The 23,095-nt window shown below is 42.9% G+C and overlaps 5 non-coding genes across 5 annotated transcripts; all 5 read left to right on the plus strand.

The window, feature by feature from the left end:
* The first annotated feature begins 7,439 nt into the window (after positions 1-7,439).
* On the plus strand, positions 7,440-7,511 carry trnae-cuc (transfer RNA glutamic acid (anticodon CUC)). Its single transcript has one exon. It is a non-coding gene; the product is annotated as a tRNA-Glu (tRNA).
* A 693-nt stretch (positions 7,512-8,204) lies between these two features.
* Positions 8,205-8,276, plus strand: trnae-cuc (transfer RNA glutamic acid (anticodon CUC)). Its single transcript has one exon. It is a non-coding gene; the product is annotated as a tRNA-Glu (tRNA).
* Positions 8,277-9,564: 1,288 nt separating this feature from the next.
* Positions 9,565-9,636, plus strand: trnae-cuc (transfer RNA glutamic acid (anticodon CUC)). Its single transcript has one exon. It is a non-coding gene; the product is annotated as a tRNA-Glu (tRNA).
* Positions 9,637-10,173: 537 nt separating this feature from the next.
* Positions 10,174-10,245, plus strand: trnae-cuc (transfer RNA glutamic acid (anticodon CUC)). The gene has a single exon. It is a non-coding gene; the product is annotated as a tRNA-Glu (tRNA).
* A 411-nt stretch (positions 10,246-10,656) lies between these two features.
* trnae-cuc (transfer RNA glutamic acid (anticodon CUC)) lies at positions 10,657-10,728 on the plus strand. The gene has a single exon. It is a non-coding gene; the product is annotated as a tRNA-Glu (tRNA).
* Positions 10,729-23,095: the final 12,367 nt, after the last annotated feature.

The following is a 23,095-nucleotide window of genomic DNA, read 5'->3' on the forward strand; positions in this document are numbered from 1 at the left end:
TTGTGCAAATTAAATGAATGCGTCTCGATATAACTTCTGCAACAACTATTAGTTTTCCTGCCTAATTTCACTGTTTGGTCCCGGATATTAAATATTAAATGGTTGCCGGTATGAAGCGACGTGATGGGGAAAATGGTGCAGACAGTCTAACAAACCCCTGGCTGGAAAACCCTCTGAGGTGGCGAGCGTGATCGGCTGCTGCTGCTTTCCTCCTGCAGCCACTCATAAATCAAATAATTACATTGTGCTTCTTGGGGGAACGGGAACTTCTCCTATTAGCCGGCACTCATTAACCCACTTCCGAAATGTGCAAATGACTAACTTGAGGCGGGCTGCGAATTTATTACATTATCGCATCGCCGACCCAGACGCAATACATATTTACTAAAGTGTGGTTTACATGCACAACACGGGGGACAGAGTCAGCGGGAGTGGGAAGTGATCATTTTGTTATCAATATTTTATGATGTACATGAATTAACCTTGAACTGTCTGCTAGAGCCAGACAAACGCTCCCCTGGTGACGCCGTCGGAACAATCGCTGTCAGATCTAACATACACTGAACTGATGTGACTGATGAGCGACTGACTGATGTATAAAGAACCAACTGTTGAAGGTTCCTATGCTGCTTCTATAGAATTTTCAATTTCTAGACATCTGAGGGCTTTACACTCAGAGTGTACACGCACAGTGTGTTGCAGGCTTTCATCTAAAGGACTCTGCTTGATTATGAGTCTGGGTGATTAATCTGCCTTAAACGTACACTGATTAGTGTTCTGTGGCAAAGTCTGTTGTGCTTTGACTTTAAGTTGAAGTTACACTTTATCGATCCAATAGGGAAGAACCTTCCACTGCATTCAACCCCTCCTCACTATGAGAAGCAGGAGGGACGGGGACAAACCCCAGGTCTACAGTTTAGTGCCTTGGTCAAGGACAATAGCAAGAGAACCAAACTAACACCGGTTTTCATGGTGAGGTTTAACTACCCGGACACACAGACAACCACTGTGCCATTCAATCCAATCCAAGGGCCCTACCAGAGTTGCAGACATTCGTCTTTCATCCTCCTCATTTGAAAGACGTTTGAAAGCCAGAGGTATGAAGTGGACACGTTTAGGTCTCACTCTTCAGTTTCAAAGACCAAAGGACAAAGCCCACCCCCTTCCCTGCCCTACCATCAGAGAACTGTCAGAAATGACAGCAAGAGCACTTTGGTCCTGTGCGAGGCGAGACGAGATGATCACGGATCACTCTGATCATATCAGGCCGCTGATGACTGGGGAAGGCAGAGGGATAAGAGCGAACGCAAAGGGTCCCAGTGATCACAGAGAGGCATGATGGGCTGGTTAAAGCAGACAGGGACAGCAAAGTGCCTTTATCTGCTGCTGCTACTGCTGCTGCACGCAACACAGCGGCAGTGTGAGTCACCACCACCACCGCCTAAGGGCCAGACCTGAGGTAGCCACACTTATATGCCATCATTTGCTTTCAGAACAGCTAGAGTAGTCACAGCTGCACCCCAGGAAAAAGAAACTTTAGTCACGATGAATGTATTTGAATGTCAAATACCAACTAGATTACTGCATCCGGTTGCAAATGTAATATCACGTTTCCTGGTGGTGTAAATCCTCTTCACAGATCTGAAAACGAGAAAGCCAGTGTTTGTAGGAAAGCAGTCCAACAATACTTTCTCAACATCAAAGAACAAACACTCCAACCTTTTGTGATCGCTGCTGTAATTCAGCCCGACTCGGCGAAGGGTCCGGAGAAATTCTTTGCCAGGAGGAATGAGCGGACGAGCAGCTACTGGATGTGATATTTCTTGGAGCTCTGAACCCTTTCCAATAACGCTGAATTCATGTGACCTTTTCTGGAGCCGGCTGGAACGGTTTGTTGAAGGTTCCCACGGATTAAGCACAAAATCATTAAAAGTGGCCGTGCTGGCAGACGGAGTGGACATATCAAAATGTGAGCCAAATGTTGAAGCACTTTATGGAGTGTGGAAGATTAACTGGGAAGAAGGGAGTGCAGAAAGGAGAATTCAGAGCAGGAACGGAGAGTAAGGAATAAAACTTACACAACTGCACTTCTTCTTCTTCATGTCGAAAATTGTCAGCATGCAATTTTTACAGGGGCATTTACTATATTAACAAAAATAAGAAAATAACACTATATAACATTCCTGTATATTCTGCATTAGTCTGCAGTCAAGTCACCTCTTTAAATGCATCTAGGCAGCTTGTTACAAAAACTAAACCAAATGAATAAGCTGATGTTGCACAGGCAGCAGTACAGAGAGCGGCCGAGGCCTTACCGCCTGATTTTCCTGCGGGGAACTCAGGTTGCAGGTCCAGATGGTGTCTCCATTAGCCGGAGCAGTAGAGCCACCGTGGCAATATAAATACATGCGTCAGGTGCCCAATAATTGATATGGATGAGTACAGACTCTCTCTCTCACTCTCTCTATCTCTCTCTTTCTCACTCACTCCCGTGGAATAAGAAGCAGGAAATATTCCACTAATTGTCAGTGAAAGATATAAACTGGCTGCGGGGGTTGCGAGTAAAGGTCCAGTGTTTCGCTGCAAAATGCTCCGGAAAGTGGAGTTAATGCCTGCATGCCGATTCTGGACACCTAAAAAAAGCTTTATTGACAAGTACTTAGAGGAAGGACTACACGCCTGGCTCGCATCCCAGCATGCAGCTGTAACAGCAGAAATGCATCAATCGCTATAATAATCAGAACACAACCGAATGTGAGGAACGGAAATCATTCGTCCCTTTGAAGGAACGCAACACAGCTTAAGCAAGAGGAGTGGATATGTGTGTGTGTGTTGTATGTTATTATGTCCCCACTGTGATCACGCTTGCACAGGCATTATAATCAGCTCCATAAAGAAGCACAGTGGGCACGCCGCAGCACAGTCACCACTTTAATATGCTGTAAAAAGAAAATCCTCCAAAGCATCGACCCATGGAAGAAACTGTCCACACACTGAACTGCTGACTAATGCAACGGTAAACAAACACAACTTTATTAAGAGCAGGTTAATATTAAAAGAAGATTATACTCTCTTCTTTCTATACACTCATCCAATTCAGTGTGTCTAATGATATCGTGAGCCGACTTGATTCCGGATTAACTACAAGACGTTTCTGCCCTGCAATGCATTGTGGGACAAACGCGTCCATCATGGCCGCACTAAACAATATTACACTATACTGCTATATAACACAATTCTTAAAAAGTCGACCATACTATAAACTATTGAGTGTGTAGCTCTCAGCCACCGGCTTAAAAGCGGCATACTATCAATTTATGTTTCCTAACCTGTTTGTTTGTTTTTACAACATGCCATTAGTAAATTGGGCTGTTGTTTAAAACTGTAAAATGAATCAATAATCAACACATCATGTCCACATATTTACTGTAGTCCGGGTATTTACAGTCAGAGCGTGAAATGAAACCTGCAGGGAAAGCTTTAAAAAATGTGCTTAGTGAGGAGAAACTGATGTGCGGTGTTTTACTTGCACACAAATGTAGCTCTTTACAGGCGTTTCTAATTGCAGGCCAAATTAGTGTTTCGCAAAGCACAAAAACAGAGGATTTATTCCGGCTAACAGAGTTGCATTTCCATTTGAGGCTCTTATCGTTTCTGGCTGAGTCTCTACAATCCTGTGATGCTGCGTCCCCGCTGTTGTGTTAAGTACAACAAGCTATTAATCCTCACAGAACCCCCGAGCAGATAAAGCAGCTCTGTCAGACTGAGCAGTACTTTCTAATACTGCACATTTACTGTACAGGACATGATTACTGCCCATGAATCTGTCTCCAGGGTCTATTCAAAGTCAGTCTGTGTGTACAGTCCTACTAGGGTCAATACACACACACATACACACACACACACGCCAAACTGGGTCAATGAAATACATATTCTCTCCTTAAATTTGTAAACAAGTGGAGGATGTCAAGATAACAATTTCAACAAAAGGTCAGAGGTCAAAAGACAATAACATTGAACGTCAAGTATTTAAATACTGTTAACAACTCATCCTGTCTGTCTGGTAAACATGAGGAAGTTATCCAAATACATTGCGAGTCTTATTGCACAATTGTACCGACGGATAAACGGTGATGGAAAAGTTGTTTTTATTCTACAAACACGCAGATTTGAGCTGTTTTACTCTATCTGCGTTTGAGCTGCTGCTCTTTGACTAAGCCGTCCATGGGGAAATGTGAGCGCAGCATTCTGCAACAAAGTCTAACTCATTTACCTCAGCACTGTGTGATGTTTGGAGCCTTCCAGCCATATGTTATTGTCGTTTGTTTACATTTAAGTTACGATCATACAACGTAAAAGCCAGAAAATGCTGCTTTCAGAATAGTTCAACAGTAAAAGCTTTGCAGTATAGCAGGTTGAACATTAAAGAACAGACACCCATGCGCACAAACACACATGCACAGATGCACAGAACGTATTCATTCATTCCCACTGTAAATAAAATTAAAGCTAAACTTACATTGAGTGACGGCTCTGGCTTGCTAGCTGCTGTCATGCCGATGATGCTAGCACAGAAGAAATCCGTTTTATTAACTTTATAAATGTCTCGCTATGCATTTCTTTCATTTCGTTCATCTTTTCAACACAATAACCACATCTAAAACTGCAGCGTTAAATGACACAGACGCTTTGTAAATTGTTTAATTTAAACACACCTGCTCGTTTCAGGTTGAGAGCGTTTGATATGTGTCACTCGGCGTGCTCGCTGGGCGGTGTACTACGTCTGCGATGAATAGAGTTGGTGTTCAAAAACAAAGAATTGTATTGCACATTCAAAACAGACCAAGCGACTAGGATTGTTAGTGGACACCGTGGTCAAAAAACATCAAATAATAACAACAACAGTAATATTTATTTGTATAGCACCTTTCATACAGTGAATGTAGCTCATTAACACTATCACAATAATAAAAGACAATAACAACAACAATAATAATACATTTTTAATATTTGAGCTGCTGTACTCTATTCTCTGCTCTACTTTTTTCTGCTCAATTCTATTCTCTGCTCTGCTCTATTCTCTTCTCTGCTCTACTCTCTGTTCTGCTCTATTCTCTTTTCTGCTCTACTCTCTGTTCTGCTCTACTCTCTGTTCTGCTCTATTCTCTGTTCTGCCCTATTCTCTGTTCTGCTCTACTCTCTGTTCTGCTCTACTCTCTGTGATCACAGTCTCCATCTGAGCCACACTGAATGACGCTCCTCATGCCTGATAGCTCTGGCAGTCAATGATTCCATCAGGGGCTGACAGAGCCGTGACAGGCCCCCCTCCATCACTGTGCTGTGGTGAAATGAGCTCTGCATGTGTGTGTTTACTCAGGGACACAGCGGAGCGTCTCTCACCCAGCCTGTCCCAGAAACAAATGGCTCTCAACATACCTCATCTTCCTGTCTTTTTTAGGATTATTGAGATTTCTTACTCATAAAACAATCATAAATCCCTGTCAACATTTTATATATAAACGTATTTATATAGATTTATACTTTGACCCTGTCAGGTTTCACAGCCTAGACTAGTTGCCACTGAAATGCTTTTAGAGAATGGAAGTGATGGAAATGAAAGAATAATTGAAATGTTGCATATTTTAATGACGTGTTATTTGTCCATACATGTGTTCATTAGGTCCAATTTGTCTTGATTTAACATTCATCATCATGCATTATCTTTAATTTAAAACATTTCTTTCAAGTCAAATACAAGAAGCGGATGCAGTCTGTTGTAATATGTTGACATTGTAAACATCAACATCTCTCTCTCTGAACATGTTACTCTGTTGTCTCCTGGATTGGATCATCGGCATCACGATGTTTGGAAGAAGTTGCGTCAGCCGTGAGCTTAAGAGCGGATAATTAATGGATAAGATTTTGACACTATGTCTCACTTCAGCTATAGTTCCTTACTTGCTTACTTTTCACAGACAGGTTCATGAAAAAGACTGCAAAATAAAGATGTAAGAGCAGAGGGAATGTGAATGTACTTCGCCAAACGCTGTCTTGTGCATTTCACAGGAAATGGAAAAAGCTAGAGACATTTACTAACCCAATTACAATAGCCACAATGCAATGTGGGTAAACATAAATTGAAATGTGTGACATTGATTACCATTAAAGCTCTTTTACCCTCTTAATTGCAAGACTGCTGATACCTCTTTTTAAATAAGACAGACAAGGTAGTTTGGAATAGTAGAGAGGATTCTGTGTTGTGGTAATGCTGAGAAAGAAAGGACACAATTAGTTTCACGATCAATCTGCCAGGAAAAGGAGAGGAAAATCAATAGTCTGATTATGCATGAGGACATCGTTCGCTTACATTGAGATCAAAGTATCAATGAGCTCAGCTAAAGCAATGTGGGATCCATCTACACATGATCCATAAAATCCATCTCCCTGGATTATGGGCGGGACTGCAGACACGTATACATTAATACATTGAAACATAATGTGAAGATGCAGACAACTTATCTTTACCCGAGAGCCGATGAGATCATATTGGCTTTTATTATCTCATTTGTAATCATTCAAACATTCAAAGGTGTCCATTGGGAGGAGCTCCATTCTGTGAAAAGTGAATAGTAAAGTAATAAATGAACTTTTCCACAATATTCTAATTTATTAAGATGCAACTGTAGGAGCCACTTGAAATTTGTTGCCCTGGAAATCTTCTTCTAAATTTGAACAAAATGTTGCATACTTCCATTTTCTCTTCATTGTCTCCCATCACCTAAATCAGGAGTTTGAATGAGGCACTAATCTTGAACTGGCCACATTGTTTCTTCCAGTTTCAGCTTCGTCAGAGAAACAAACGTATGGTGCACCTGGCAGGTCGGGCGCTTCAACATCTTTGATCCACTGAGGCAAACATCAAAGGCTCTGTTGGGGGCTTTGTGTGCAGGCCAAAGGCAGCAAAGCACTCACACTCACCACCAGTAAGCACCCATCCACAGCCACAAGTGCAATTCAAGAGCCGAGGCTTAAGAAAGATCGTTTCCAGCAACTGAAATGATTGTGCAGTCTGCAAAGGTAAAGTAATTCTGAAGCGGTCAATGCAGCAAGAATAGCGAATGGGTTTTGGTGCAATTACTGTCAGAGGTGTAAACATGAAACACTCGCACACAGAGAAGAGGATGTTGAACAGCTTGTAGTAGAACAAGGTGTCTACATGGTCTGATATAACAGATTTTATTGTTTGTTAATGTTTATAAAAGTAAGAATTTATTGTCATTTTGTAAATTGTTGGACAAAAACTTGTGATTGTTCGAAGTTAGCTAGTGTAGCCAGTCTAGCTAGTGTCTACTCAACTTGTCAACTTGTTGCTATGAGATGTAAATAATGTGAGAATCAATCAAGAAAAATTAAAACTAGCCATCTAAGCACTCCACCTCTCCCTGGTGGTCTAGTGGCTAGGATTCGGCGCTCTCACCGCCGCGGCCCGGGTTCGATTCCCAGTCAGGGAAGGAACCTTTTTCACAGTTCAGATACTCCAGTTCGTTCAATCCCAAAATGCACACAATACCACGCACCCCTTCAGAAGACAAAAATACACAATATGTTAGAATAACAATGCAAAATCTCAAATCACTATTTGAATTAATGGAAGTAATATGACAATGCTGCTCCAAAAATTATAAATAAACAGTACATAGCAATTACTAGATTAGCAGTACAAGATGCTTGAACAATCATTTTATCGTCCTTGATATGTACAACAGCTTTCTGGTGGTTGAACCAGGGAAAACATTTACTTTGTTAAAAGTTCACACAAGACGGTTCTCTGCCAGGGAATTAGCTTTTGCCTCTTGAGTGGAACTTAACTCCTTAGTTCATTTGACTGACCAGCACAACACCACACACCCTTAGGAAGTAAGAATTTTTATGACATTTTGTAAATTGTCTGATGTGAAGTAAATAATGTAATAATCCAAAAGAACACCAATATAAAGAAAAAACAACAATATGAACAAACTAAAAATGTTTAAGAAACAAGATGCATTCGTTAAGTGATAACTTTCCTTGATACACACATCAGCTCCCGTTTGGATTCCCAAGAGAAACATTTACTTCGCCAAAGCATTCTCGCTTTGTTAAGAATTTGTTGACTTAAGTCAACTTGTCCCGCTAAATTGTACGGGTTATCACAGCTCAGCATCTCCCTGGTGGTCTAGTGGCTAGGATTCGGCGCTCTCACCGCCGCGGCCCGGGTTCGATTCCCGGTCAGGGAATTGACTTTTCCCTCTTGTGTAGAATATAACAAGCCAGTTCAGGAGCCAGACATCTCTAACCTTTGGAAGTTCTACAAAATGCAAATCACCTGGATGCTGCCTTTCCTCTAAAATGTCCATATGATATCTCGATGAAAGACTTTCGGCTTCGAAGATATTTTTCTGCTCTGGTTGGCCTCTTATTGAAGTGCATCATAAAGCAGCTGATCACAATCTCAAGTATAATTGGACAAATGAATTAATAACATCAATAGCAAATTACAACATTCATAATGGATTCTTGGATGCAGTGGGTATAAATAGATCATCCCACCTTTGAATGGATCTACCACAATATTCATGATACACTGAACATATTCAGGAACTAATGAAATCTCGAAGGAGAGGATCGATGTTTGAAGAGGCATGCAAGAACTATTGATTGTACACCAAAGAATACAACCCGCATGACAAGATACAAAGATCTATTTTGATCAATTAGTTATGTCCTGTACAGGAAATAATATGCACTTGTAAACAGAGACTTTAGGAACAGTCTTGAAAACCTAAACAATAACTGATAATGTGTTCTGATGTTTGTGGTGTTCCTTAATAGTTATGCAGCTTATATTTGTAAGCTGTTAAAATGAATTTTCCTCTTTGACAAAAAATAGATTTGGGGTTGCTCTTGTTTCTTAAATTTACTTGGAGATTATACTGAAGCACTAAACAGTGATGCTTTACAAGAGGCTTTACTGACAACAGAAAGTGTCTGTCAGCATGAGGGTACGCTTGACAAATCAATACCACAGACAGCCAGACAAATGATCATGTCCCCATATGAGGACAGTGAGAAATATCACTTAACTCATGCATTCCATTTTTAGTTTTATTTGTCCATATTGTTGTTGTTGTATTTTATGATTCTGGCATTATTTACTTCCCATAGCAACAAGTTGACAAGTGGAGTTTTTGAATAGGAAGTTGATTGTTCCCCGACTAGGAATCAGACCAGACATTTTTGTGCACATGACACTGCTGTTATCACCATGAATCAAAGAAAAGCATAAACATCAAAAGGAGGGTATTAATATAACACTTACATTGAGGTGTACACTAACTTTCCTGTTCTGTTCCCAACAAAGCAAATGCCCAATTACTCAGTTACTACCGAGCATTTCACAAAATCCACATTCACAGCTTGAACAAACTTCTTTGTTTAAGTTGAGACGGCTCTCAGCCATGGCCACGGTCTTGTGCGTTAACTCTTTGTGTGCTGAAATCCTCTAGCTAAACACAGACATCCAGGTCCCTGGTGGTCTAGTGGCTAGGATTCGGCGCTCTCACCGCCGCGGCCCGGGTTCGATTCCCGGTCAGGGAATTGTGTTTTCCACACACGTAGGGCGTTACTTCTCAGTTCATTTGACTGACCAGCACAACACCACAAAGGGAGGAATTTAATGAAATGTAAATTAGCATAATGTCAATTGTTGGAGAAACAAGGCTATGGGAAGTGAGTAATGTGAGAATCCAAAACGACTCCAGGAGACCGGTTTGTTGCTGAAGGTGGACACACGGATATGTGAGCATAGGGAGAATGGTAAAGTTCTGTTTGTTATGAGGCTGCTTCACTTGTTGTTATCACCATGAATCAAAGAAAAGCATAAAGGAGGGTATAAACATAACACTTACATTGAGGTGTACACTAACATTTTCCTGTTCTGTTCCCAACAAAGCAAATGCCCAATTACTCAGTTACTACCGAGCATTTCACAAAATCCACATTCACAGCTTGAACAAACTTCACAACTTTGTTTAAGTTGAGACGGCGCTCAGGTATGGCCACGGTCTTATGCGTCGCTTCTATTCGGTAACTCTTTGTGTGCCGAAAACATCTAGCCAACGATATGTGTTCAGGTCCCTGGTGGTCTAGTGGCTAGGATTCGGCGCTCTCACCGCCGCGGCCCGGGTTCGATTCCCGGTCAGGGAATTGTGTTTTCCACACGCGTAGGGCGTTACTTCTCAGTTCATTTGACTGACCAGCACAACAGCACACAGGGAAGAATTTAATGAATTGTAAATTCGAAATATGTATAATGTCAATTGTTAGAGAAAATCTCATTGTTATGGGAAGTAAATAATGTGAGAATCCAAAACGCCTCCAATATAACGACAAAAAACAACAATAGGCACAAACAAAATATTTTCGTAACAAAATGCATTTTCTTGTTCTGTTCCCAACAAAGCAAATTCCCAATTAGTCACAGTTACTACCGAGCATTTCAGAAAATCCACATTCACAGCCATGGCCACGGTTTGTCAGGTTGACTGCCTTGTGCGTCGCGTCTATTCGTTAACTCTTTGTGTGCTGAAAATCTCTCGCTAAACCCCTCCAATCAGGTCCCTGGTGGTCTAGTGGCTAGGATTCGGCGCTCTCACCGCCGCGGCCCGGGTTCGATTCCCGGTCAGGGAACTGTGTTTTATGCATCAAACGCATCAGTTAGGTGTTACCTTTCTATGATCAGCTTCCTGTTGGATTCCCAAGAGAAACATTTACCTCGTCAAAACATTTCTCGCCAGTTCATAAAGACCCAAGATAGATGAATGTTAATTATTAGTTGACTGAGTGACGGGGAATCAATTTTTGTGCAGATGACACTGTCCAGGAGACCGGTTTGTTGCTTAAGGTGGACACATGGATTTGTGAGGCTGCTTCACTTGTTGTTATCATCATGAATCAAAGAAAAGTACAAACATCAACAAGCGAGTATAAATATTACACATACATAATGCAGTGTTGTCAACATTTTCCTGTTCTGTTCCCAACAATCCAAATTCCCAATTAGTCACAGTTACTACAGAGCATTTCACAAAATCCAGACTCACAGCTTGAACAAACTGAATTCACAGGTGAAATATCGGTCACATCGTTTAAAATTCCACTTTTATTCACCTTGCCTTCTCTGACCTTTTCCAACAGTCCCTGTCTCACAGCCAGTAGAGAGTATTTTGGCCACACTCCACTTCTTCCCAAATGAGGCCAACAGAGAAAGTGAATCAATGTGTTTTTCCCCTAGTCATAGGAAGCAGCTGTCATGCTGTTGTCTGGTACAGAGTTGGGCTGACTTAATGCCAGAGCTGGCTGAAAGAGTCAGCGGGGAGGACGGCGCTCCCCCGTCTGCCTCTGCTCGCACTGAACCCATCACCTAGAATTTGCCTTCCAGCTATGTTCAAAGCACAGGGACATAAACAAAGAACCAGCTTTGTTCCAGCAGGGTATCATCCTGGCACTGCTGCTGCTGTATTTCACTATATCAGGCCTAACTAAAGGTGTACCACTTTTAGACGTCCTTGGATAGTATTAACTTTCAGACATGCATGTGATACAGACTACGGTTCACCCGCTTGCCAGCTCCAGATATGGCATTCGGGTGATTACTGATAGGATGTCACGGGTCTGCGGAGTCGTATGAATGCAAAGACGTGGATGAGTCGAGGATGATAATGAAGCGATACCAGGGAGGAATAGGACGAGGGTGGAATGAAAACTATCCAAATAAAGGACGCATGAAATGAGAAGTTTGGAGGGGGGTGAGGGGGTGAGGGGGTGAGGGGGTGGGGTCTCTGTATGAACCTGTGCATGTGTTTCATTAGCAGGACCTGACCTTATCTCCCACAACTAAACCTTATCTACCTCAGATATGGCCAGCATACATAATGGGAGTCGGCCTTTTGTGCAAAATGCTGCAGGGCATGTCTCTCTTTCTGGTTCAGACCACCCCCTCTCTTGTTCACGCACACACACACAGACACACACAGCTGTGCACACAAACACAGACACACACGGGCATGCACACAAACACACTCACCTTCCCTCACATCCCTAAACACAGGGACGTGCCAGGTTTTTGTCAATTGAAATAACCAGGAAGCAAAGCGGCGTGTCAGTCATGAAAATATATGCATGTCGCCAAACCGACTTTAATTGTTTTAATTAAACAAAGACAGCGTGCAGGCAGAGACTGTGCTAGGAGTGTGTGTGTGTGTGTGTGTGTGTGTGTGTGTGTGTGTGTGTGTGTGTGTGTGTGTGTGTGTGTGTGTGTGTGTGTGTGTGTGTGGGGAGTGTAGAATCCACAAAACCAGCATCTGTGTGCAGCACAGAGATGCACAGGGGCTACCTGATCCATATTCATGCAATTCCCCATATGTGACCTTCCACTGTAAACAAAGAATATTAAACACAGCTCCTCACAAGCAGACTAATGAACACATACACATATTACTCTGTGTGTAATGAATCGATAGAACTTCCCGTTTCATCAAATATTTATTGAAGTAATATTCCTCAAGCCCTTCAAACCGAAATGGCTGCCGTCTGGAGTGTAAGAGCAGAGCTGCACGGCCTCGACTCGGCGGCCCGACGCAGCCACTCATTACAAGCAAAATGTGAATCCTTGACATAATGAAATATATTAAGTCCATCAATCATCCGCAGCCAGGTGGATCAAATCACTACTAAACTAATATTCACAGGCGGTGCTACTTCCTTCAACGTTTCATTGTAAAGATTTTGCAGTATCAGTGAAATATGAAGTGCAGCTTCATGGGTTTGAATCCTATTTTCCTTGATACAAACAAACTATTCAAATGTCATCTCGCAACCGAAAGCGTGCGTCAGAGTGCAGCCGCAGCCTCATTACTCTTTGGTGAACGTGGAGCGGCCCGTCCTGTGACCACTGTGTACAGTAGGGTTATACATCATAATGAATAGCCCAGCGCAAGGAGTGTAGGACACCGGCAGAGCGTGACATTGTATCGTAACCAACACCACATCGGTTATGAGGGCCGTTGTAATGGAAAAGCCTGTTGGCCCCCTGAGACCCCTCGTCTCTCTCCTGGAGCTGAGGTAAACCGGCTGCCCCCCCTCTGCCTCCTGTCCCCCGCTTGCCTGCATGCATGGAGAGCACCGCAAGGCTCGGAAATACTTTGAAACAGTGAAGGACTGCAGCTGCTGGGACGTCCTCCGCACTCGCCAAATCTCTAAACATCCTCCCTCATTCCACCTGTTGTTCTTAGTCTTTAGAAGTGAAGGCCGGAAAACAGTGTCAGAGCAAAACAAATACCTCTATAGAAACAAGCCAAACATCCTGTAGTGAAGTGAAATCTTCCTATGTCCTTTAAAAACAAAAGCCTGCCAGCGGATTTAACAAAAAGGACTTAAAGTGAGACTTGCATGTCTTCAAATCGGAGTAAAATTCAAGCCATAATAAATCACTATCTGAGGTGAAAACTAGTAGAAAGAGTGTATCTGTCATAAAATGTGCTTCAAACTACATTATTTGTGCTTAAAATGCTAAAAGAAGATTTATGTTGAGGAGTTTGAGAATAAAGTGTAATTTTCTTCATTCTAATGCTGCCATCTTCATTATTCTGTCGTTGTTTCAAGATGCTGACACTTCATCTCCCTCAACAGGACAAATGAATCCACACTGGCAAAGGAAGAGAGCAGAAAATAACAAAATAACAACATTTCCATTCCCGAACACAACAAAGCCGCATTGTTCCCACAAAAAAGATGCTTCATATCAAAGTGTTAAAATCCAGACTTGTTTTTTAACTCAATTCTTTGTGGTTGAGATTGAAAACCCATTCAGAAGACGAAACCCGCTATTCAAAGGACTGTAACTGCTTAACTACTTACTATCTTGGTTACATTTACCATCCAGTTGCCTTTTATTCAATTATAAAAACCAGATTGCATGTAAACAAACTGGCCCCCCCTTTGCCCCCCCGCCCCGCCTGAGCACAGACAGCTAGTGAGCTCCCTCTGTTGGCCTTCACACACAGCTCTGCATCCCTCCAGTCCACAGCAGGTTCAGAGGGTAACGGGTCAACGACTTGTGACAGAACCATAAGATTTAGTCGAAGTTATGCCAAATCAGGTTGTGGTGGAATTATGAAAATATATATAAACAGTAAAGACCAACGGAGCGCTGATTAGCACTGTTGGCTCGTCTGAAATGGCTGCAGATAACAGATAATACAATCCCAACCAAAAATATATTCAGTCATTACATTTACGAAGGAGCCAAGTTCTGAACTACACTGTGTCGTGATGAATTATGCATGAACCACAGTAGCAAAGCAGCAAAGCCCCCAATCATTCATCAACATCAGGGACAAATACATAAACAAAATTATTCAGATTGACTGAGCCTTAAATCTTACTTTAGTCACTTAGTGTGCAGCCAGTGGAACAGACTGCTTATTGTTCTCGTTCGGAGAGGTTGAGGAGCAACTACAGTAATATAGATCAGGCCACTTTACCTGCAGCTCATGTAAGTCATTTCATTTTCTGGACAAGTACAGGAATCATAGAGCGGCAGCAGCGGCGGCAGCGGCGGTATTGAATATGGATTTCATTAGATGTCACTTATAAAAGTTTGTGGAGGCAGAAATGACAGCAGGCACTTTGTGTATTAGCTGTGTCAGCAGAATTCAAGTTTGTGAGTGGGGAAGTGAAGCTGTGGCTCAAGTAATAACAACTCTGCATGAAGGTAACTTTAGCTTTATGTCCACCTCAATCTCAGAGCGTCTCTGACCGACGCCACGTCCCTCTGCAGAGCGGACACATGATGAATCGCCGCTACTACAGCCTGGTTAATACACTTCATAGTCTGAAGTTGTCATTCCAAAGATTATTTCTGCTCCCCGAGGACCCAACAAGCAAAATTAAAGCAGCTATTTCGACACATAGACACAAAATCTATCCAGTCCAGATTATGATGTCAGGCTTAGTTTTTGTCTCTGTTGACAGGTTAGAGGGACACTCTGCATCCAGGGCGACGAAATTGGATATTACTTTCATTTTCTCAAGCAGGCAAGAAACCGGAATGAACACACACAAACACACACACACACACCGACCCTGCGTGTGAGAAACTATTGAGGTCACCTGCGTTCATGTAGGGACAGCAGATTAAACAGTCAGACATAATGGAGTCTCACACCCCCAACAAACCGGTTTGGCGCTCAGTCAACAGCTTGTTGGCCACTGGAGGTGCTGCTGACATTTGAGATGGGACCCATTTTTACCCCCCTGACAGCCGTCCTGTGAAATATTTATGATTTATGTATGTGCAAGGGCGACTATTCACACAGAATGAAACAGGCGGCCCAGAGATGCGTTTGTGGACTTCATAAATAATTGGACTTGGAAAGGTTAAGCTGTGTACATCAGCCGGACACAGCAAAAGGTATAAATTTGGTTCAAAATGGAAAAAGGGGAACATTTATCATCATAACCATGACAACGGCACGGACATTTATACTGATGCATTACATTATATATTTACACAACACAACACAAAGTAACGCACATGCTATTCTAAAGATTGTAGAAATGCTAAATATGTGTCATAATATCAAACACACACATGTATGATTTATCTTACGACACATATGAAGTCGTGTAATCTCCCAGTCAATTATTCCAGTATTGTGTGAGCGCTGTGAGAAGTCACATGGGAACCTTTTACTCAACTAGCCTCATTTATAAGCCACTCAAACTTGGCTCATTTATCTGTTGAAATTATTCATTACCGCATGCCTCATTAATACAAAAAAGATGACTGTGTTCACTTTGTTCGCAAGGTACAGCACGACGCCTAACTGCATTTCTAACAACGCCATACATCATCCTTGTTTCCGGGACTTTAAATCCTAGCCCAAAAACTCTCCCCGCCTCTGTGCTGCGTTCAGGTGATTGTGTGTGTGTTTGTTCTGTGGAAACGTATTTGCTCTCTGATCCGGTAAGTGTTGTGACATTAGGACAGGCGGCTCCATTATGATGAGAGGAGGAAGAGCAGCAGGCTTTTGTCTCCATAGAATAACCATAAAATGAAGTCATTGAGACCCAGTTAGAGGCAGGATAGGTGCTCACCCTCCGACGCTGTTCGCTGTTTGACCTTTCCTGCCTCGGAGAAAGGGGGGGAAAGGGGGGGGTCTCCTGGAAGAAAAGTATGAGCTGATGGAGCGACGTCTTTAATGAGGTATGCCGGGGCTGTTGTCTCTCTATTTAATTAGACAATTATGCTCCGGTGGAAGGAGGGAGCACTCGGGGTCAGAGGGGAGGGAGGGGGGCGGTGCCACGGTGCCACCCTGTCACACATACACACATAGAGAAGCAGAATCTAAATCACAGGTGAGTCCCCCAGGGGCTCCCCCTCTGCAGGCCCCACTCTCCATTTGGGAGCCATTATAATACGGTGATATTTAAATTCAGTTCAAATGTCTTTGTCCATCTCCATTCTGTTTAAATGTGATTCGGGTGACAATTATCCGCTGCACAAAGACGGCAAAGACAGGCAGCAGCACGGATTTAACTGGAGCTCCGTCGTCTTTTCCTTAAGATTTGAACTCTTCTCTAGTCTGGGTTGAAGTTTTCTTTTTGTCCCCAAACTGAAAACACATTTTTATCAGATTCTTTACATTAATATCTGTAGATGTGCTGAGGTTTTACAGAGCCGCATTGCAACTTTAGTCCCGGAAAATATTATGAAAACTGTTATTCCTGCTCCCATTCTGATAACATTTCTATCTTATCTGTTTCTATCTGGATGCTGCGGATGTATTCGGTTACATTCCTATTCGGAGCGGAACCAAACTAACTGGTGAACCTTTGTCCAAACAAACAAAGACTTTCGGGGAGGAAAAAAAGGGCCATTTGAAGCTGTGGCAACATTTCATTCCACCAGTCCCTCATTTTGCTCCAGAGAATTGTAATTACAGATTCACCACCATCTGGTATCCACGCTTGTCTCTGCCCATTCTTCACCCGTGCCAAAGCAGGCTCCAATTTCTTCCGTGGTGAATTGCTTTAACCTCATGTCTGCCGTCCCAGTGGATGTGTCACTACGCCGCGCTACACACTCACACCAGCAAAACCAAAGGAACAACACAATAGCTTGGAAATGGACCACAGAGGTGAAGGTGGAGGTGCTGTGCTGCCTACGTTTAAGGAGGCTGTAACTCCAACAGATGAATCCTCTGAAATCTCAGCAAACCATGCAGTAAAGTTCATCCTGGTGATGTTTGGTTTGCTTGTATCATCACAATTAATTAGCAGCATCTTCCTTTTCCTTTGTCTTGTCTATTTTTTCCTGCAGCTTCCCACAGGAGATGAGGTGAAAGATTACACAGAAACCTCGGTGTTCAGAGATGCTTACAGCCGTGTGGAGTGGCACCGTTCTGTTCTTTTGTAACACAGGCTGTGATTGAAATCGCCAAATGCTCTTTGAAGTTATCATTACACTCAGAGCGTATGGGCGAGGTGGGAATCTGCCGCAACCCGACACATTTTCTTCCCTGCGCACAGCCGCAGCAAGTCCCAGCTGCAGCCTCGTGGTTGACCATAAATCATCATCAGCCTTCCAATCTTTTCCGGAACATATTCATATGCAATTCAGAAAATGAGCGACACATCCCTGGGTAGTCTTCACCCAGCAGAGAGCTTGGCCGTGCATCATTCCTCACTGCTTCCACTGTAGTTAGAGACTAACAAAGGGAAACAAAACCCTGAGAACAGCGTCCCACAAAATCTCCCAACACTCATTCTGTCATGACTGGAAGTGGCTCCCCTGTATAAGACAATTAATCCATCATTACCTCCTAGTTTACTCTCATGACTGATGATGGCGAGTAATCTCAGTGTTCCCTCTCCACAGGAGCGGGTTGTACTTGTAACACGCGGCTCTCAGGGGTTAAAACAAAGGGAAGCGGCCGCATGAGCCACAGTGAGAACCAGCTGCCAGGCAAGATACATATTTAAACAGGCACAGTGGTGGAGTCATTTAGCCGGCGCATTACAATCACAGTCGGACGGAAACGTACACCAACGCAACCAGTCAGCAGCTGTTTTCCTCCAACGTGTCAAACAGTGATCCATTCCCTCTGTCCTCTGTAATCAAACTGAGATATTGCTTCAATAAGTAGTCACAGGGGTGAAATGTAGAAGCTCGGCAACATGACTAAAAGTGTGTTTCAGTTTAAAGATGGAGTACAGCTGCTGCAGGCTGTGTGAACGGCCTGTTTCAAGGTTTTATTTCCCCCAGTTTGAGCTCCTGTTCCAGCCTTGATGAACATTTGAACACATTCGAAGCATTCTGGTGGTTGCTTTTTACGAATTCTCACAAAGCCTCAGATACACAAGCAATGGCAGCAAGCACCAAGCTTCAATAGAGCCAATGTGCACCTGAACACACCAATACGGTTTACAGAAGCTGTCGCAGACCAAAACAAAGCTAAAGTAAGAGTGAATATGTGACTGAGATTCATCAAATTGTTATAAAACACGACTTTGGTGGGTTGCTGTTGCTATGAAAGGCCATGGATGTGTAAATATGCAATGGACGCTTCTGATAGCACGCAGACATTAGCTGTAGACGTCAATACATCAGGGCTGTGTGGCTGTCAGGTTAGTTTGGATGTAGTTTGGATTGTTTTAAGCCTCTTAGTGGTGAAAAACTACAAACTATATTAACAGTTTTAGGCTCCATGTGTGCTCAGGCATCCATGCAGTCAACTATTGATCACTAAAAAGGGAAATAAGCATGGAAAGTTAGTCTAATTAGCAAAACAAAAACTTACTTATGGAGCTGGAGGATGGTTCTTTGTAGGGGAGGAAAACAAATGGTTAAATATTCATGCACCTGCAGAGTGCAGCTGGCAATGTTTCCAAACAATGATCCTTGAACTGAATTGTTTTCTAATATATTTTGATCTTATTCTAACTGAGATAAAAAGGTGTAACAGAATGTTTTTATACAAAGTTCAGAACCACAACCAGGTGGCAGCAGGTTAGCATCGTGTATGGTGGTTTGTGAGGGTCAAACAAAGTTCGCTGCGTTTCAAGTTTAAGGGGTTTAATGCTGCATTCGCGTGCTAATCAGAAGGTGGGACATACGACATATATGCTTCTCTAGTAAAATACGGAATTCTGAACGTTGTGGTATAGAAGATAGTAATACAGCGATAGTTATTTAATGTGAATCGATTGGAACGTTTCAGGGACATTCTTTCCTGTGAAAACAAGAACAGCGAGGTTGTTGTTTATCAGGTTTATTTACTATTTTACTTTATTCTTCTTGACGCTTTTTTCTCCCAGCCAAAAACGTGAAACGTTTGCGTCATACATCGCGATTGGTAAATCGGTGTATCATTAAGAATCACGTGTTTACAACTTGGAAATATGACGAATATGTTGCCGGTTCGTTTGCATTTTCCGAGTTGGAAAGTTGGTATTCCCTAATTTCCAATACCACCCGAATGCAGCATTGTTTTAGACAGTAACAATAAGTAAACCAAAGCAGGAAAACAAAGATGTGTAACTCTGAACAAGTCTGTGCTGAGGTGATGTGAGTGTTTTAGGGGCTGGATGTTTTATTTAGGTGGTTGGGTGTTTTCACTTTCACTCTGGATGTTTTCATATCGAGCCTCAGGATGAAATACGAGTCAAAGTGAATAACAGGTTTGCGCTATGACAGCAGGATCAAGTCTCTCTCACAGTTTCAAGGACTCGTTCTCCTCATCCATTTTTTAAAGGCTGAAAACAAAGTGAATGTGCTGATGTATTGCACAAAAGAGAAGAAACATAACGCAAGAACATACATATTGGATGAGGTTGAACTTTTATTGTGAGATAAAAATTGAAAATGTCAAATTAAGAAAGTTTGTGGTTGGACTGGACAGACTGATCACAGGTTTTGACAGCAACAATGATCGGTGGAGGATGATTCAATCTTCCAGGAGCACAGATGGGACCATTTCCACCTCCCCACAATGGAAAACTTCACATTTAATGACCTTTAAAGCTGCAGAACTTAATATTTATCAGCATCCTGTTCTCTGGGGGTAGAACAATATTGTCACTTCACAGGGGAAACACAACTAAGGCAAAACTTCCTGTATTTGATCTAGTTTGGTGCAGTTACCTTTCCCATCAGTAGGAGGTGCTACTGGGACACTCAATTTATGGATTCTGATCAGCATGGAATGAGGGTTTCAGCAAATTGCTCCACAACAAGTGCTATTGTTATTATTTATGATGGCAAACCTTCTCAGTTATGTTAAGTACTTGTAGCTTCAGGCCTCAATAAAACATTTAAACAAGCTTATTCGGTAGTCAACCTACACAATTGTACAAACAGGAAAAGGTTGGGTCAGTGTGAATGTTATGTTTAGTTGAGAAAATGCTAAATAAATCATTAAATCTGAGCCAGTAAACACAACATCAACAGCTGGCTGGGTTGAATAATATTAAACAGAGAGTGAATGGACGGCTGAACCAAGCCAACTCTTCCTCCGGGGTTGGTATTAGTGTCAAACCAGCAGGAGTGATTCCAAATAAAGACTGTGTCCAGTTGGAATCTCATGTATTTTTAAAGCAGCCCGTCAGTCTGCTATTGTGCGGCGCTCTGTTGTAATTCCGCTCACGTATGAGTCAAACATTGGCGTCCCATAGGCTTCTCCTGTCGGATACTTTGTGTAGCGTTTGGCTGGCGATGTTAGTTGGAGCGTTTATACGAATCCGCAAACATACATCATTCATCAGCAGCAGGAAAGGCTGCAGGGCAAAACAACAGCTTATGGAGCGGGTGTGCTTAAATTAATCCAACCAATAATGTAACATGCACACAAACAATAACACTTATTGAATGAGGGTAATTGTAATTAATAGTCAAATATTTAGCATTGGACTGAACCTTTTGTGGCGTAGGAATACTGCATTCATGAATAACAATTAAAGCCAGACACCATAAAGAAACACTCACTTGTTTACCTCCACACACAGTAATATCCTGGGCTTTCACAGGAACTCATGAGGGGTTCAATCTAATCCATTCTGAGCAAAACACCATATGCCGTACGCACATCCAGGGCTCCCATGTTCCGACCAGCCGGATTTGTGTCGATTTTTTCCCCACTTGCAGCTCAAGGTCGTGTTTCTCTGTGACTCCGCACGCTGTTCCACCAAAGACCGCGCTGCCTCAGCTCTCTGTCCCCCCCCCCCCCCCCCCCAATCTGCAAATGCTGCCCTTGCCCCCTCGACCTCGCAGAACTCAACCTGTCAGCCCACGCGGCCCCTGGACCCCGGCTGCAGTGCGGTGTGGGGGTTTGAAGACAAGAGAAGATAAAGAAAAAAATGAGAGCAAAAGGAAAAGAGGGGATAAGGGAAAATGAGAGGTGGGAATAGAAAAACACAGAAAACAATTTGGAAGGGTAAGAACGGGAAAAGCCAAGGCTGGAGAGTGAAAGGCCTCTTCCTGTAATTTGCTCCGTATTCATCACCTCAGAGGGCAGACACTCTCATATCGCCATCCATTCACTTCCTCACCCTTGGCTGCAGGTCAAAGGAAAAGGCAATTTCCCCTCAGCCCATGTACAAGCCGCTCCATTCCTCATGGATAAACTGTACTTTTAAAACGTGTAGAAGTGAGGGCATTCATCACCGAGGACTGAGCTCGTCTGTGTTTCCCCCCCTCTGCAGGAGAAGCAAACACCTCTGATTAATAGCTTTCTCCTTGTGTAGCTAAAGACTGCGCGGCAGGGCCACTGTCTGTCGAGGAGCAGCGTCGGGCGCCCTGCCCACCTAATTCGCTTACTGAGCACCGGGCAGCTTGCCCAGCTATTGAAGGCACAGAGCAGACTGTCTGAGGCTGTCAGGCTTTTATCTAAGAGCTCCACCATGCTGGGCCTGCCAATGAAGACACCAGGAGTCTGTTAGAGGTCCGTTCTTCACATTCTGCCACTCAACTTCGGCGCAGCGGAGAATGATATCAGGGCATATGAAAGTCACGGAACTAATGAGAGCAAAGAGAGGTGTGTGTGCTCACATTTATAAAGGTGGACTGGGGAAAGTGCTGCACATATTATTCTAAGGGAAAGTGATGTAGAAATAACTCAACAGGATCCCTGCCAGGGTGCGAATATAAACAGGCAATATGGCCATAAAAGCACAAAGGTGGATACACACATTCAGCCATTCTTCTCTCCCATCGCATCACATTTCCATCTCTCACACGCACAGAATTCCTATCTAAAACATTTTTTCCACTTCAGAGAGATGGAGCGAGAGAGAGAGAGAGGGAGGGAGAGAGAGAGAGAGAGAGAGAGAGAGAGAGTGCTGGAAGTAGATGGATGATGATTATTCAGGCACACTCTCTTCTCTTTCTCCTCTCTCCATTGATCCCGTCCCATCAGAGAGGCTATAAATATTAATGAGGGGTCTTTGTTTTAGCAACCTGTGTGAAGATCAGAGCGTAGAACAATAGAAGTATCTGGACATGTATTTTTTTTTTTGGAGGCAGACAGACAGGAAGGCAACCTGCAGAGCGTCCTTGGGGGAGGGGAGCCTGGGGGGGAGCCCAGCCTCAGCCTCAGCCTCAGCCCAGCGCCTCAGGCTCAGCGTGCCGAAGTCAAGGGCAGTCCAAGGAGAGCGGCTGATGTGAGCGACCGGGTCTACAGATTAGACCTTTACACACACACACACACACACAGCATGTACAGGTCATATGTGAGCTTTATGTCTCTGTCATCTGTAAACACATATCCAGCAAAAAAAAGCCTTAAGTTAAAAATGGAAAATGCTACAAAGTCATAATCATTGGAAGTAAAATACACTCATTACTCCCAAATAAATACTTAATTACTCGTAAATTATTGATGTATTTACTGGTTTTTGATGTTAATGCATCAATAATGTAAATCCTCATTTAAGGTTTTTCATTAGACAGAGTGAACAGGCTTGTATCTCTAAAACAGATAGAATTAAATCATCACTA

The sequence above is a fragment of the Genypterus blacodes genome, unplaced genomic scaffold, assembly GCF_046128005.1.
Source record: "Genypterus blacodes isolate CSIRO-AG114 ecotype Tasmania unplaced genomic scaffold, CSIRO-AGI_Gbla_v1 ptg000032l_1, whole genome shotgun sequence".
Lineage (NCBI taxonomy): Eukaryota > Metazoa > Chordata > Actinopteri > Ophidiiformes > Ophidiidae > Genypterus > Genypterus blacodes.